At 46.9% G+C, this 18,545-nt stretch overlaps 1 non-coding gene across 1 annotated transcript; it reads right to left on the bottom strand.

Moving 5' to 3' along the window:
* Window positions 1-18,273: 18,273 nt before the first annotated feature.
* LOC116092681 lies at window positions 18,274-18,379 on the bottom strand. The gene has a single exon (XR_004119414.1). It is a non-coding gene; the product is annotated as a U6 spliceosomal RNA (small nuclear RNA).
* Window positions 18,380-18,545: the final 166 nt, after the last annotated feature.

Genomic DNA, 18,545 nt, shown 5'->3' with positions numbered 1-18,545 from the left:
CACCATGTGGTTACTGGGATTTGAACTCAGGTCCTTCAGAAGAGCAGTCAGTGCTCTTAACCACTGAGCCATTTCACCAGCCCCGAAGGTGGCTTTTTATGTAGCTGCTGGGGACTGAACTCCAGTTGTCACACTTGTGTAGCAAGAACTTTACTGACTGAGCCATCTCCCCAGACAGGCCCCTTTGTAGAGGTTTTAGGGAAAGAGCTTGGAGGTGACGCACTCAGAGAAGCAACTCCTCCAGAAGAGCCAAGCCACCGTGGACGATGGCTCATAGCCTGCCTTACTGGAACAGCCAGGAGCCTGCTGGGGTCACTCTGTGGAAGACTCCTTTGTACACAAAACTGATCTTGTTCCATACTCTCACCCCTGAGCACACATCCATCTATGCAGTAGTCCCCAGCCCAATAGTGATAGAGCCTTTTTGAGACACAGCTCCTCCCTGCTACCTCTGTCCTCCCCGGGACACTCATGTCCCATATATATTGTGTAGTGTGGGGTGGTGAGGGTACCCCAAGGCCCTCAGAGCATGTGCTGTTAGGACAGTCACTTGCTGTCTCTGAGCTTGTAGCACGGGCAGGAGGGTGCTGATAGACACAGACCCTGAGCAGAAGCCCATTTTCACTTGACTTCAGTCTTCCTATCTATTAAATGAGGCCACTAAGCCCTGTGAACTAACTCAGCACCACCACACACTGCCAGAATCCAGGTCTCCTACTACATGGGAACACATACACAACCCACTACACACCACACACACATACACACACACTACTATACTACATACACCATACCACACACACATACACACACCACGCACATATACACACACCACTATACTACATACATACACCATACCACACACACATACCACTACATACCACACACACATACACACACCACACTATACTACATACTTACACACACCATACCACACATACACATACCACTACACACCACACATACACACATACACACACCACTATACTACATACATACACCATACCACACACACACACCACTACACACCACACACATACACCACACTATACTACATACACACATCATACCACACATACACACACCACTACACACCACACACACATACACACACCACACTATACTACATACACACATCATACCACACATACACACACCACTACACACCACACAATACTACATACACATACACACTATACCACACACACACTACACTACACTACACTACATATACACACACCACTTCACACCACGCACACATATACACAATACTACATATACATACACACCATACCACACACATATACACACACACTGTACTACACACACAAATATACACAAACACTACACTACACAGCACATGCCACACACCACACACACACACCATATTACATACCACACACACACCATAACACACACACAACACACAGATATATAACATGCACACATGCACACACAGATACACATATATACTACACACCATACACACACATAAAACACACACTAAACACCACACACACACAAAACACATACACAATACACACTTGCACAACACACACACACACACACACACACACATTTCTGCTGGGAAAACTCCCTTTACAGATAACAAGCACTTCATCTTCTAACTATGTTGTCTTAATCTGCACGGGTTATCAATTTCACAGATAAGACAAGGGTAGTCTTGTCTCGGGATGTGAAGTAACTTGCCCCACGGCCCACAGTTAGCTTGTGACTGAGTTTTGGCTTCAGCAGGAGTCTGATTATACTCTCACCTTTGCCCCCTGGAGCTACCTACCCAGCATAGTGATCACTAATGCATGTGGGCACACGGCAGTAAGGCGGGCTCAAGACAGCCCTTCATTTGTGCAGACTTGGACATGGGAATGTGTTGCGATTAAGTTAAATATCTTTATTTGAGAGAGCATTTTGGATTCCCTCAGGGGGCCCAGGATCATCACCAGGGAGATTATAAAAAGAATCATAAGAGCCCAAGGCAGAGAAGACGAAAATGAAGAGAGACACAGATGACAATAGAAACTTCAGTAAGTAGCTGACCTAGAGGCCCGTGTGCAGCACAAGAGGCACCTTTACCAGAGCCTGTCAACTTGATCAGACCCTGGAAATCTCGCTTCAGGCTGCTAACTTCCAGGGCTGGAAGAGAACATGGCTTTGAGCCACTGAGTTTGTGGTAATATGTTCCAGCAGCCACAGGAAATGAGTGCAGCCCTTGAATTGTGGCTGCCCCCAGTTGAGAAGTGCTGGAACCTACCACGCAGACTTGATAGCAAAGAGAGAATTTTGCTTATCTCATTCACGTTTCATGTGGCTGACATGCTAAAGTGATTTCAACATTCTGGACATTAGACTTCTAGGAAACTTAGAAACATATCCGTAAGCCTCATGAGCTTGCCACCCAACCTCAGGCGAGGACTCTTTCCATTGCCTTGGCCAGAAGAAACAGGCCCCACCCACTCTGAGTGGCCTGCCAGCTCTGCAGAGCTGGGGATGGGGATCCCCCTACACTCACATCCCTTCAGATGAGGAGTATTGTGGTAGGTGAGTGTCCCCCACCGCCTCCCCACTCCCGTGTCCCTGTCAGATGTAATAGTTATTTTTAGCCCTTGCTAGCTCAGCACAGCTGGCTCTGAAACCTTGCTGGGTGTAAGTCAGTCCCAACTGCCATCTCCTTGCCAACGTCAATCTCAGGAGAGGTCAGTTCAATGGTTCTGGGCCTATGAGTGAGCTCCCAACCTCTTTGGCAAGCATAACCAAAGTCCATGTTTTTTGGATAACAAAACTGAAGTTCCTTCGAGGCTCAGAGGTGGCTGCACTGGGTCTTAGAAGGACCCTTCCTCTGGCACTGTGACACTTGGCAAGACTGCAGCTGTGGGTCTGCCTACCCAATGCCAGCTGCTTTGGGGCCTCACACAAGCTTCTCTAGGGCAGAGGGGTGGCACTTTGTACCTTGAAAAGTCTTCTTGCTTTGATTTTATTTTCATTGATGGGCTTGACCCCAGAGCTGCTGGTATACTAAGCCCTGGGAAAGAATTCTAATCAAGACAAGAGCTAGCTAGCAAGATGAAGGAGGCTGGCACACAAACCCTTCACTTGTTGAGCCATCCCACTGGCCCAGGGGCAAGAGTGCTTGTGAGTGGTTAAAATGGCATCCCAGATGTGCTCCTGTACAAGCTCAGTGTGAAAAGAAGAGAGTAATCTCCATAAATTCTTAGCCCGAAGCCTGGTTCAGGAAACGATTCATTATAACTAACGCTGATCAATACCTCACTGGACTTTCTCAATCACTATTGTGTTGAACAGAACACACGTAGTCAGTTTATGTTTGGTTTTATGCTGGGGATTGAATCCAGGATCTCCTATGTGCTAAGTACTTGTTCTAACACTGAGCTACGCCCCGAGGCATAAATATCCAGTAGCTGTGGTACCTGTTTTTGTAACCTGCAGACTGAAGCCCAGGATGCTTAGGAGGCAAGCACAGGAGTAAGTTACTGTATCAAGAAGCTATTAAACAAACCCCCACTGCTACTGCACTGTCTCTGTCCAGGCCAGGCCCATCTTAATGCCTCCCCCACTCTGCACAGCCCCTCCCTTAAGCCTCAACCTCCAGGTATGTCCTTGGCTCAGGCTACCTCCCTTGTTCTCCTGTAGCCTGAGGAGGTAGCAATTTCATCAATGCCCTGGTTAATTTGAGAGACCAACCTGGCTTCCTTATGGCCTCTAATTATTCAGTAATCATCTAGGTGTGACTGGAAAGGAATTTTGTGGGTATAACTACCATTTATAATTGGTCAGTTTTAATGAGAGGATTTTCCTAGTTGATCTGTTAGCAGGTGCTTGAAACCAAACCGAGGCTTCTCTGAAGAGAAAGTCACCTTGTGTGCAGGAAACACAGCTGGCCTTGCCCACTGCCTGACCTGGGGTGGGCCAAGGGTTATCTACTGGCCTGGGCAGATCCCACAACCAAGCCAGTTATTTGCAATAAATCAACCCAAATGATTTAGTCTAGAAGACCTATTTTGTCCTCACACAATATGATCTCTAAATGTGAGTTTGTTTTTAAGTGTACAAAATAAATCATAATTCAAAATAAGGTTGGGTCTTACTTTAAGTAAATAGGACATCAACAAAGCCATTCAAATAATTGTACTAAGGTGCCATTTAGCTATTACATAAACAGGTGCAGCAATCATATTCCCCTAAAATCCTAGCTGCTGGCAGCAGAGGAAGGCTTAACGCTGGCTTCTGTGCTTTGTTTCCTTAAGGGGCCAGTTCCTAACCTCATGAATCTTAGTTACTATGAGGTTCCAGGGAGGAAACTCCTTCAGGAGGCCAGAGGAGATGGAGGGGGAGGGCTTCCCCCTTCCTTATGGGGCCTTAAGACTTCATTGTATCTTCCCAATGCCTTCCCAGAGCCCTGCCCAAGGTTAATGTCTGTGCTCTAGGTGCATAGAGAGTGTTCAGGGGCACTGTCTGGTAGCCAGAGGTGTGCCAGTAGCTAAGGGGTAGGAGGGCTTAGTAGCTAGACCCTTGGCAGGCGCCCCTTCCCCCTACAACAGGAAAGACATTCCAAACTCTGAACTCAGAGGCTCCCGCAAGGCCCCCTGGGGTGGGGCACATTTAGCTGACAGCCTCTGGTGGCCTGCAACTTCCCCCATGCAGCTAGACCAGGGCCGGACTTGCCCCTAGGTCAGACCACCTCTTGGGAGGTGATCTGGAGACAAGGAGCCAGGTGGCCCCAGAGATAGCAATCCCAAAGATCTGTTGCTTTGTTGAAGGAATGTAACCTGAGCCTCTGCTGGAGGCAGGACTGACAGGGAAGCAGGCAGTTCTGTGGATGGTTTTCTAGTTCTCCCATGCCTTCCCTGCTTAATAACTGAAATTCTGTAAGCAAGTTCGTGGCTTCTGGATTTATACTTTCAATTATAAGTTGATACCCAGGATAGGCGCAAACCTAAAATTTAAACACGTAAATCATGTTAAAAATGATTCCTAATTCTGATGTCAAAGACTAGAAAGAGAAGACGGTAGCCTGTCTCAGGAAATGCAATGAACGTAAGAGAGTAGTATTATAGGCTATTATAAGACTGACACTCAGGACCTCATTGGACAGGGGCCCTTTGTCCTCCTTCTCCCTGCAGCTGTGGTCTTATCGTGGGGTTGGGACTGTCACAGAACAGCACCCTTGGAAGCCGGTCTGAGAGAGCCATTGCTTAGCACTCACCATCTGCTGGGTCTGGTCCATGGAGAGTTTCACCACATTTAGGAACAGCTGCTGTTTACAAACTGAAATCCAGTGATATGTCCAGAGGTCCCAAACCTGGCTGGGAACCTGCTCTCCCATAGGTTTTCACACAGAGTACCAGGCCCTCCCTTCCGTGGTGTTATGGGATGGAGGATTTGTTTTTGTGACAGGCTCCAGGTTGATGTAGATGCTCGTAACCTGGAAGGCCCTATACAACAGCGCCTCTCTGTCAATGACTGGCACTTAGGCAGACCCTGAGTTACCACAGGTCACTTAGCAGTGCCAAAGAGTTGGACTTTCCTAACTGTCCTACCCTCTGGGACTGCACTCCATCGTCCCCAAGACCCCTCCAGGACACCATGTGACACATACACATCTATGAAGCCAGAAGGTCAAGTCACTGTCCAGGATGACACTGGAGGGACTAGGGGACAGCTAGAAAATGCTTGCCTCTCAAACATGACAACCTGAGTTTAATCCTCAGACCCCTCAGACACCATGGCATAGCAGTGTGCGCTTGTAATCTCAGCGCTGGGGACCTGGAGACAGGAGGACTTCTGAGGCTCACTGACCAACCAGGTTCTTGGTTCTGAGCACCCACATGGTGTTCACAGCTAACTGTAACTCCAGCTTCAGGGGGATCTGATAGCTCTGGTATCTGGGGCATCTGCATGAATGCACATGTATCCACACAGAGACGTGTAATTAAAAAAGAAAATGAATGTTTAAAAAGTGACATTTTTAAAAATGACATCATGGAACTCAGCTCAGAGCCATGGACAGAGCAGGGAAGCTTGCAAAAAAACTGTCAGAGACTTCCAGAAAACAGACACAGAGGTGGCAAGGGCAAGTGAGGTGAGTGGTGGGGCAGGCAGGAAACACCTTCAGTCCCTAAGCATGCTGGGAGAGTAATGATGCAGCCACTAGTAGAGCCACCTGCCTGTACCCAGACTTGGTAAGCAGGCAAAGATCAGAGAGCATATGGACACCCGTGGATTTCTTGCCACTTAATGGGAAAGAGAATGGCCCCACTCAAACACAAACCTCATCTATTAGATGCCTGATCAATGACATTTACATGCCAGGATGTGTGTTGATTACTAAAATATCCTCAGTTGCCTCTTACTAGGTGGCTGTCCTGTACCAGAGGGAGTGGGGAAGCGGTGGGGGACACTTGCCCACCACTTTACCTCCTCAGTCTCATCCAGCCCTCTCAACAACTCTGATATGGCAGGTTCTGGGGTTATCACCATTGCATAGTTGAGGAAACCAAGGCTGTGAGCCCAGCCCCCACACCGCTCTGTGCAGAGCACCTGGTCTGTGTGAAGCCCTGGGTGGTTCATTCTAGTGGTGACTCATCGGAGCAGTCACTTATCTCGGTCATCTTTTCTCTTCTGGAGGACTTGCCATTTATCTGGACCATTGTCTAAAGCATGCCTCATTCCAGAGAGCACTTCATGCCTCTGGTGAACAGGTAAAAGAATATCTTTTTTTACAGGCACAGCTATGACCATGTGGAAGGATCAAAAGAAGCCTGGCAGGAGACATAGACTCAAAGGACAGACCTAAAGTCCTACATACTCTGGGCAGAGGTCCCAAATTGTTCTCAGAGCTTTCTAAATGACAAAGCATGATCCCATACAACACAGTTCCTGGTGTTTGCAGACTCCCACACAGGGTTACTGAGGCAAACAAAGCTCTCCAAGGCCCTTAAACCAGGAATCTAAGAGAACACCACTGCTTCTGAGTAGTGATGTCCCCAAACAGCCTTCTGCTGGGCATGTGCAGTACCAGCCTCCCAGCCTCTGAGGGCCGATCCCTAAGCCTTGCTCCTTGCGGACCCACCACCTGAGAGGAAAAGAGGCTAGAGCAGGCATGTCTCTTTCTAGTTTAGTCTGTGGAGATCAGAGCACACACCTGTAGCAAATGCTACACTCTTCTGGGGGCTGGCATCGACCTGAGCTTCCTTTAAATTGTTTGAATGAATTGTCAGCTTTCAGAAGCTAGAATTTGGCCTGGTAGTGGTGGTGGCAGCAAACACCTTTAATCCCAGCACTCAGGAGGCAGAATCTGGAGGATCTCTATGAGTTCAAAGCCAGCTCCAGTCTATGGAGTGTGAGTTCCAGGACAGTCAAGGCTCTACAGAGAAACCCTGTCTCAAAAACAAACAAACAAACAAAAAGATCAACAACAACAACAAAAGTATAGTTAGATTTTTTTCACACTCATAATACACAAATCCAGATTTTTGCCAATCTCTTTTAAAACAAAAGAATTTTGACAAGGAGCCCATATTCTCAAAGGACAAAAAATGGCTGTAGCTTCCTTTTCCATCCCCTTATGGTTCTGTGAATGTCCTATTGGCCTTTATGCCCCTCCCCTGCTCTGCAAGATACCTGGAGTCTGCAGACAGTCTTAGGATTGTTTTGTGTAGCAGAACACCAGGTGCTGGGCAGTGGTGGCACACACCTTTAATCCCAGCACTTGGGAGGCAGAGGCAGGCGGATTTCTGAGTTCGAGGCCAGCCTGGTCTACAGAGTGAGTTCCAGGACAGCCAGGGCTACACAAAGAAACCCTGTCCAGAAAAAACAACAACAACAACAACAACAACAAAAACCACCAGGTAACCAGTGTCCCAGGGCAGGCTCCTGGGACTAAAGTAGGAAGAGCATACACAGGCATACACAGGCATTCCTGTAACCAACTGTGAAAGGTCACGTGTTGGGGAGAGGTCCATCAAGAATCATACAACCACACAGCACTGCCTGTTCAGAAAAATGGATGGGTTTTCTTTCAACATATCATTGGGCTTCAGAGGTAATGAGACTTAGACCACACTCCCTGGCAAGAGGGGTATCCAGAGCATAGCTCCTCTGAATGGCTGTGTCAGAGAATCACTTAGAAGAAGCTCTTCCACCCACCCTCTCCAACCCTATGCCCAGGGCAACCCTTGACCGGCTCAACAGAAAACTGTGTTGCCGCACCTTGTATCAGGCATCCCCCAAAAAACTGTGGTGGGCATAGAAGTGGCATGCCCTATAGGGGTGCACAAGCAGGAGTGTCTAACCCTGCCTGTGGGATCCTAACCACTTCCTCCAACAGGAGAGTCAGAGACTGTCTGGGAAGTAAATATCCAGCCACAAAGAACCCAGCCCAGGTGGGTTATAGTCCAAGATTCTGAGTGGAAACTGCAGTAGTCTGCAGCCAGTCTGAGGATGCTGTGTGTATCAGAAGACCAGGTTGGAAGAGAGAGGATGAGAAGTTACAGACATGGGCTGGGTATGCATCCCATAAAGCCTTGCAGCTGGGCATCGTGGTACATACCGCTAATCACTCGAGAGATGAAGGCAGGGTTGTGAATTTGAAGCTAGCTAAGGTTAAACTTGACCTTGAAGCTAGAAGGTTCCTATGGAAGGCTTGAAGTCCCATGTGTACACAATCTTTGCTGAGGTAAAGTTACCAAAGAGGACTTCCAGAAAGAACTCAAGCCTGGGACCAGGAAGAAATAGAAGCAGAAGAAGAGGGTCCTCATCAGCCTCTCCAGCTAAAGCTATGGAAACTCTCCCTCTTCCATCCACACCCTCTCAAACAGTCGGAATCAGAGACCCTGTGTGTAAAGGATGGATTTATCTGCTATTTGAAAGTTGCGGTTTCTCTTTAACAGCTCCTGGGCCCCATCCTTTGACTAGGCACCAGGAAGGAATGAAGGAGGACCCTCTTGATAATGAGCGCAGTGGGCCTCAGCATAGCCTGTGGCGTCACTGGCTCTTCTGCCAGCCGTTTCTCATTTCTGACTGGGCAAAGTTTTCAGGACATTTTTATGGGCTGCCCCAAAGCCAGCTGGAAGCACTTTTTCCATAAACTCTCCCGGAGACAAGTAGCCAGGTTTCACATATTAAAATGAAAATGTCAAAAGGGCTGCTAAAAAGAAAACATTGTGGGCTCATTTATGAGGCTGCAGCTCGCAGATGCGGTACAGAGGCATCTGCCCATTGTTGGGTTGGCGCTGGATTGTTTGCCTGCTCCGGGTTTGTTTGTTTAGCACAGGGTCTCATGTAACCCAGGCTGTCCTCAAAACTTACTTTGCAAATGAAGAGGACCTTGAATTTCTAATCTTCATGTCTTTACTTTCTGCAAGCTAAGATTACAGGGATGTGATGCCATGCCCAATGCTGTGCATTGCTAAAGTTAGAACCCAGGATTTTGTGCAGGCTAGGCAAGCAAAAGAGCTACAGTCCCAGGAGCTAAAACTCTTTCTGGAGTTTTGTTGTGGCATTACTTGTTTGTTTTTGCAAAAACAGCTGTCAAATTGGGACAGTGAGGATTGTAGCCTCTACCCTCGGGCTCATAGCTTTCCATTTACAGTGTCTGTAGGTTCCACGCTCTCATTTCTCAGAATCATGGTCCTTCGAGATCAGCTATCTTAACCAGCATTTTGATCTAGTAGATGGCAAAGCTTGATCTTGAGTTAAGCTGGCTCTAAGTCTAGGTTCTGTGTTGCTGGCTTAAGTTGGGCTACTGCTCCCAGAGGTTTAGCGGTCACTTGGAATCTTCCAAGTATCTAACTCCACCTTAAATCTCCTTTAAGGAGAATTCCCCATTTTGAGGAATGGAAACTTACCTTCCAAGGCCAGCGCCATGATAAATGAGTAGAACTACCTGCTGGAAGAGGTAGACAGGATGCTTGAAATACAGCTTGGAATGACATCAGGTCACATTCTCAGGATGACCCTTGGAGAGGAAGCTGGGTCAGACTGAGCCTGCAGCCTTACCTTGGGTGGGGTTCCTGTAGCTCCCTGACTATGGCCTAGGACTATTCTCTGCTCTCTCAGTGGTCCTTCAGGCCCTTACTAGCCTTTGCTTTGCCTAAGATGGACAGTTTAGACTGGTTACTGGTAATCAAAAGTCTCCATGGTTAGCACCCTGGGAACAGCTCTTCGTCCTGTTACAGAGCTGGAGAAAATGAGCACTTTCTGTGGTGTTGTGGACACTTCTGGATGCTGCGAAAGCGCTGGTGCAGACTCTCTTGCCAAGGTCTAGGGAATACCATAGGACAGGCCCAACAGGAGTGACCTTAAAACAGGCCCAACAGGAATGACCTTAAGACAGGCTCAACGGGTGTGAGTCTGCCAGTGTCCTAAGAGACCAGGCAGTCTCTCACCTGTGGCTATGAGGTTCAAGGTCTTGCCGAAGTTCTCTCTGGTACTTCTGTTCCCATCTGGACACCTTTGGCCTTTGAATGGTCGGTCACACGTGTGGAGGCGGTGGCTACAGGAAAAGCATGGGTGTGCAAAGCTAAAGAAGAAAAGTGGCAGATTGTTGATCAGAAGATGAGACTGGCAAGAAGAAAGGAGCCCCACCTGCTGTTGGGTGCAGAGGAGCCACAAGGGGGCTGAACAGGCTCTGCCCTCACAGACTCTAAATGAGTGTGTTTCAGTCTGTTTAGGAAAAGACAGAGCCAGTATGAGGCAGCCACATATCCATAGGTAATACTTACAAGGAATCGATTTGTGGAATCAGCTGGTAAGGCTGTGTCAGGCCAGCAAGATTGGAGTCTGTAGGGTGGCCTGACAGGCTTGTGACTCGGGCATGCTGCAGTCTTGAGAGGAATTCTTTCCCTGGAAGCCTCAGTTTTACTTTGCAGGCCTTCAACTGATTGACCGGGTCCCGCTCACACTACGGAGAATCGCTTCCTTCAGCTTAACTGGTGTGATCTGACTTAGGGTTACCTTCACAACAACACCCAGACCAGAGCCCCATGGCCTAGCCAAACTGACACCAAAGCTGTCACTAACCAACACCGAGGAGGTGGCCCTCATTAGGCCTCCTATGATACAAGCAAAAGCTGGACGGACAGACTGTGGGAATGGGAAGTACCAGGGCCGATGTCCAGTCGTGTAGACGCATGGTCACACAAAAGGTGTGTACCCAGGGCTTGGACTGGCCTGGAAGGTGGGATAAGCATGTTATTGGTGGCTTTAGGTTCTCACACAAACAACAGAGAGAGACTCAGAAGATTATATTTATGTGTATTTTATATACACACACACATATATACAAATGTATACATGGAACAATGATTGGAGAAGAAGAAGGTGTTACCTTAAGAGTAAGGGGAGGCATGGGAGAAGTAGGAGGGAGGGAACTTGGGAAGGGAAGGGGGAGAAGGGAAGGGTGGAGGGAGATAATCATATTTTAATTTAAAAAGATTTAAAAAATAATGTAAAGCTGAGAGCCGATGTGCAGATCTGGGCAGGGAGAGACTCATTGCTTTCTGGTTCCTCCACTGATTTCCGGCTCAGCCTGCAGCAAGTCCTCCCCTATGTGTTCTTGAATGAGTTTCCCCTGTCGGGAAATGAGGAATTAGGTGCTGACCTGGGAGATCTTCTCAGCCAGTTACCTGACCCCACTTTTTGTGTCTAACTTCCAGCTGTGTGATCTTGAATAAACCACTTAATCCCCTTAAGCGTTAGTCACACCAAACATAAGGGAAGGGAGCTCTGCCCTCCTCATGCCTTGCTCGCCTTGCAGCTGCTGTAGGGATGGGATGAGGTGACACTGGAGGGTGAACTACCACATCATATCAAAGGTGTCTGAAGCTGCACATGGACAGGAGCTAAGGCTTGGGGGTGCAGAGCAGGCACCCAGGTTAATGGCTTAGCTTTGTCTCATTTACCATCTCCTCAAAATCAAAATGGAGCAACACACCATAAAAATAAGGAGACAAAACAATTCTCAATGAGGGCCAGTGGTGTTACACACCTTTAATCCCAGCACTCAAGAGGCAGATCTCTGAGTTCGAGGCCAACCTGGCCTACAAAGTGAGTTCCAGGACAACCTTGTCTTGAATAAATAGTTGGATGAATAGATAGATAGATAGATAGATAGATAGATAGATAGATAGATAGATCTCAAATACAAAGACTTGGAGTTAGAACAGGCCAAGTATTTATGTGAGGTGTTTTATGACAAATGACAGAAAATCACAGATTTGTTCTAAGTTTTAAGCTTAGCCAGTGAGCAACTCTAATGCCCTGGTTAGGTAAGTATGTGTCCCAGGTTACTTCATGAAGGAGACACAAGGGCAAAGGTCACAGGGTCAAATGTTCAATGATTGAGAGTCAGGAAAATACTTGAAATCATTTGTGTGTACTCAAAGTCCTACCCACTGATGTGTCTGTCCCCACTTCTCTTCCCCAGCACCCCTGGTCCAGGAACATCTGGAGGCCAGTGGTCCTCCCACTTTCCTCATCAGCATAGAACACTCAGATCCCAGCAGAGCGTGTGTCCACAGCACAGCTCCCAGCTGACTGCCACATGTTGAAAGTAGATATGAAGGACCACTTAATGTTTAACAGATGGACAGACTGAAATTCATAGAAAGGAAGGAGACACTGGGTTCCACAGTGACATGGGATGGGGTAGGGACAGTGCTGTGAACTGGCAAAGGTTCTCTTTCTTCAAAGTAGATGCTTGGCTTCTGCTATTGCCCCACAAAAGCCACAGGTAGAAAGCGTTTATGGCTCGGCAGCTGATCAAGGCAAGAGGCACTTTTGTTTTCCAATGTGGTAATGCCATGTTTTCTACCATCATTTGAAAATTCAACACCTCCATGGAGAAAGCATTCCAAACTGACCCCCAAATCTAGACAACATCAGCTAGTCACCTGCATGATTAGTTTATTCCCAAAGACTGAATATTCAAATATTTTTTGAAAGATGGTAATATTTGTAAAAAGTGTGTTTGCTTCGTATAGCACTCTCATGGATACTAAGTTGCTTATGACTTGAGCAAATGGTCCTGAAACAAAACAATGTTCTCTCAAAGTCAGTGACTGTGCATAGGAAACAACTGAGTTATTGTTTAGGAGCCACATTCCAGGAAAGGTGTAAAATAGAGAACTTCTCCAGAGGCATTATTTTCTTCCTTGCATAATTCTACATCTTCCTTAACTGAATGAAAAAGGAGAGCAGTGCTGAGGGGGGGGGAGGCACAGCTAAGGGGACAGAGCATGCCCTGACATGTGCGTGTGTGCGCACGCGCGTGCGTGCGTGCGTGTGTGTGTGTGTGTGTGTGTGTGTGTGTGTGTGTGTGCGCGTGTGTGTGTGTGTGTGCATCTGTGTGTGGTATGTGTGTGCATCTGTGTGTGGTATGTGTGTGTATCTATGTGTGTGGTGAGTGTGTGGTGTAGTGTATGTATCTATGTGTGTGGTGTATCTATGTGTCTATGAGTGTATGTATGGTGTATGTATCTGTATTATGTGTGTGTCTATGTATGTATCTGTGTGTGCATCTTGGTGTGTGGTGTGTGTATGGTGTGGTATGTGTTTCTCTGTGTGTGGTTTGTCTGTGGTGTAGTGTTGTGTAGTACGTGTATCTGTGTGTGTGTGTGGTGTATCTATGTGTCTATGAGTGTGCATATGGTGTGTGTGTCTATGTGTATGTATGGTTGTATTTCTGAATTATGTGTGTGGTATGTGTATTTGTGTATGTGGTGTGTGTATCTATGTATGTGTGTGGTGTGTATATCTGTGTGTGTACATGTGTATTTGGTGTGTTTATCTGTGTGTATGGTATATCTGTGAGTCTATAGGTATGTGTGGTGTGTGTATCTATATGTGTGTGGTACATGTATGTGTGTGTATGAGTGTATAGTGTGTGTGTGTGGTATATCTGTATGTGTGGTGTGTGTGTATGTGTATGTATGTGTGCTGTATGTGTATGTGTGTAGTGTGTGTGTACTACATGTATATGTGTGTGGTATGTATATCTGTGTATGTGTGTGTGTGCTGTATATGTATGTGTATGCTGTGTGTATGTATGCTGTATGTGTGTGTGATAGGTATGTGTGCTGTGTGTTTGTGCTGTGTCTGTGCTATGTGTATGTGTGTGTACTGTGTGTGTGTGCTATGTGTATATGTGTGTGCTCTATGTGTGTGATGTGTGTGTTGTATTGTGTATGTTTGTGGTATGGTATGTGTATTTGTATGTGCATGTGTGTGTGCTGTGTGTGTGCTGTGTTTGTATGTCTGTGGTGTGGTGTGTGTATTTGTGTGTGCCATGTGTGTATGTGTGTGCTGTGTATATATATGTGTGCTTTGTGTGTGATATATGTGTGTGCTATGTATGTGTGTGCTGTGTGTGCTGTGTATGTGTGTGCATTTTGTATGTATATGTGTGTGCTATGTGTGTGTGGTGTGTGTACATACTGTGTATGCTGTGTTTGTTCTGTGTGCTGTGTGTGTATGTGTGTGGTGTGGTGTGTATATTTGTGTGTGCATATGTGTGTGTTGTGTATGAGTGTGTGTATGTGTGTATGCTGTGTGTGTGCTGTGTATGTATGTATGTGGCATGTGTATTTGTATGTGCCATTGTGTACATGTGTGTGCTGTATGTATATAAGTATGTGCTGTGAGTGTATGTGTGTGCTGTGTGTATGTGCATGCTGTGTGTGTATGTGTGGTGTGTGTGTGTGTGTGTGTGTGTGTGTGTGTGTGTGTGGTATGTAGAAATCCCACTGCCACTCTAAGCCCCCATCTTCTCCCTGATGTCTGCCAAGCCTGGCTCACCAAGTTGTGATAAGTCTTAAAAGAGGAGGACAGCTAATGCCAGACAGAGTGGAGCCATGAGCCACAACCACCTGCACACCGAACAAGCTGCCCTGCCTCGAGCTTCCCAGTCCACAGTCTGCTCAGGGCTATCTGTGCCTCCCATCTTTACAACGGCCAGGTGTCCCACCCCGGAGTCTAACTCTTCCCTAGGAGACTTGAACCAACACCTGTTCACCACAAATGGCTAAGTATAGCAGCCTGAGTGACTCACAGGCAGCTGCATTGCCAAAACCCCACCCATCCTGAGTGACAGCTCACTAAATCCACACCCCTGGATCTCCCACCTTACAGCCAGCTTCATCAGAGTCCTCTCTCTCTAGAAAATGTTTCCTCCCTTGGAGGGTGGGTATATGCTTGTGTGTGCGGGTACAGAAGAAGCAGAGACAACTATGAACCAGCCACCCAGCTCCATCAAAGCCTCACATTTCAACATATTTGGGTTTTCTCCTAGGAAAGAAAACCTTACAGACCTGATTAAACCCACCTCTGTGCTTCTTTCTAATTCAGGCCTTTCTCTCCCCAGCTAAGGCAGGTATTTCATTGCTCATTCATGGTTAACACTTCTGCACTACCTGACTTTCTCTAAAACTATGCACAGTGGAGCCTCACATGTTTAATTTTTTTTTTCTGAGACAGGGTTTCTCTGTATAGCCCTGGCTGTCCTGGAATTCACTCTGTAGAACTCAGAAATCCTCCTGCCTCTGCCTCCCAAGTGCTGGGATTAAAGGTGTGCGCCACCACTGCCCGGCTACATGTTTAGTTTTCTATTACACAATGTCTAGGTACCTCCGTGCTCACTTCCCCCTAGAGTGTATGTATGCTAGGGTTCACTGTCTTAGCTCAGTTTCTCTCAGGATACAATCCTATTGAGTGAACCCATCACAATTTACGTATCTGGACTGCTGTTGGTGAGTAATCCAATTTCTTTCTTCCTCTCTTTTCTTTTCTATTTGTTTGTTTTTGCATGCCAAGTGACACTCAACTGAAGGCACCAGCATGTTAAATCCTTCTTGATGTTACCCAACGGCTTTTCAAAGTCCTAGCAACTGACATCTCCATCGGTAAACCTTAGAGGCCCCTGTACTGCACCCTAACTGCCCCCATTCCCTAAGATGGGCAAACATCAGCTCTGTGTCACACTGGGGACATCTGATGGTGCGGCACAGTCCTTCAATTTGCATGGCCATGAGTCCTTCTCGAATGGCCAATGAAGGTGAACACTATTAGGAGGTGTGGCCTTGTTGGAGGAAGTGTGTCACTGTGGAGGTGGGATTTCAGACCCTCCTCCTAGTTGCCTATAAACAATCTGTTCCTGGCTTTCTTTCCATGAAAATGTAGAACGCCATGCCTGCCTAGATGCTGCCATGCACCTGCCTTGATAATAGATTGGACCTCTGAACCTGTAAGCCAGCCCCAATTAAATGCTATCCTTATAAGAGTTGCCTTGGTCAAGGTGTCTCTTCACAGCAATGGAAACCCTAACTAAAGACAGAAGTTGGTGCCAGGGAGTAGGGTATTGGTGTGATAGGCCTGACCATGCTTTTGTTTGGAAGAATGTGGATTTTGGCTCTTTGGAAAGCAGTGGGGCTTAATGGGCCATCCTGGTAGGAGTATGGAAGACTTTGTTGCTGAGGGTGATTTGAACATTGGAAGCCTCTTTATAGGAGTACCAGGGGAGAAGAATTTTAGTATGTGGCTGAAAGGCTCTTCTTGTGGCATTTTGGTGAAGAATGTGGCTGCTTTTTGCCCTTGTCTGAAGAGTCTGTCTGAGGCTAAGGTGAAGAGAGTCAAATTAATTACATTGACAAAGGGAGACTCAAAACAACCAGTTTAGACTCTGTGCTGTGGTTTAGTGTCATGAAGAGTGTTTTGAGGAGTTCAAGGTCAATCTACAGACAAGTTCCAGGACAGCCAAGCTTAGGCAGTGAAGGAGTTGGAAAACAGAAAGCTGGTGATAACGTAATAGAACAAGGGGACCGTGTCCCAGCTTCAGGAAGCAGCAGAACTTGGCAGCTTGGGCCATGTGTCTCTGACTTTAGAATCAAGAGTAGGAGACTACTGGGACACTTGATGCTGGTTAGCTGGAGCACAAAGAAACTGTATTCCAGAGATAGCCAAGGTTGTAGCTCAGGCTTCAGCTGGACTTGGTAATGTGTAAGAATCACCCAGGTGGTACTAGTTTTAAAACATGAAGGAGTCATGGAGAGCTGCTGAGGCTTGGCACTGTGAGAGGCCATGGAAGGCCATTGGTGAAGGTGTAGCCCAGGACTAAAGAGGTCATGCAAAGGAATTGAGACTTGGCACTGTGCAGGGAGCCTATGAAAGGCTATTGGCGAAGCCTAGACGCAGTAGAAGACCCCAGAGTATCGGTCATGTTAGCACCATGGGATGATCACCAAGAACAGCCACAGCATGGAGTGGATCAACCAGAACCTAGAGTGCTACAGAGGAAAGAGCTGGAGAAGTGACACTAACCCTTTGGAGGAGCCCAGAAGATTGTGTGTAGATCCCAGACATTGAAACAAAAAGCTGTGAAATTGAAAGTTGACGTTGCCTTGGAGACCTCAAGATGTTAGAGATGCTAGAGCCATGGGTTATCTGCTGAGGAAAGCTGCTAACAGGGAGTGGAACCAGCCCAGGAGAAAGAAGTTTGGTGCAGTCAACAAAGATGAAAGGAGATGGAGATCTGAAGAGCACTGTGACATCAGACATGGAGATGCAGACTTTGGAGTTTGCCCAGCTGTTTTTTGGTCTTGCTTTGGTTTTCAGTATGTCCTCACTATGACACTTTGGAATGGTAATGTATATCCTGTGATGCTGGAGGTATGTGATCTGCTTTTGGATTTTGATCTTATAGGGGATTACAGTTAAGTGATTGGATGAACATTAGAAGAGACTTTGAACTTTGGACTTTTAATATTGTTGAGACTGTTACAGACTTTGGGAACTTTTGAAGTTGAACTAAAGGTTTTAGCATTATACTATGGTTAGGTATGGTCCCCCATAGAGTCATGTGTTTAAACAAGCCTATGGCGGCCAAGGAGTAGAATGTGGCGGTTTGAACATGCTTGGCCTAGGAAGTGGCACTATTAGGAAGTGTGGCCTGTTGGAGTAGGTGTGACCTTGTTGGAGGAAGTGTGTTACTGTAGAGGTAGGCTTTCAGACCCTCCTCCTAGCTGCCTGAAAAGAGTCTGTTCCTGGCTTCCTTTCAATGAAGATGCAGAACTCTTGGCTTCTCCAGCACCATGCCTGCCTGGATGCTGCCATGCTCCTGCCTTGATGATAATGGACTGAACCTCTGAACCTGTAAGCCAGCCTCAATTAAATGTTGTCCTTATAAGAGTTGCCTTGGTCAAGGTGTTTCCTCACAGCAGTTTCCATCACTAACAAAGACATGCGGGAGACATGGAATGCTTGTGAATCTGCATGTCATCCTTGCACAGGGGCCAGACTAAGTTTCTCTGTATCATTCAAATTTTTGTATATATGTTGCCTAAGCAAGCACTGATCATTTTTTTTATTAATCTATTTATTGGTTTTTCAAGACATGGTTTCTCTGTGTAGCCCCTAGCTGTCCTTGAACTCACTCTATAGACCAGGCTGGTCTCAAACTCAGAGATCCACCTGCCTCTGCCTCCCACGTGCTGGGTGCCACCACACCTGGCTAGTGC

The sequence above is a fragment of the Mastomys coucha genome, unplaced genomic scaffold (genome assembly GCF_008632895.1).
Source record: "Mastomys coucha isolate ucsf_1 unplaced genomic scaffold, UCSF_Mcou_1 pScaffold15, whole genome shotgun sequence".
In the NCBI taxonomy this organism is placed as follows: Eukaryota; Metazoa; Chordata; class Mammalia; order Rodentia; family Muridae; genus Mastomys; species Mastomys coucha.
This window is presented reverse-complemented; position numbering and strand designations above follow the sequence as displayed.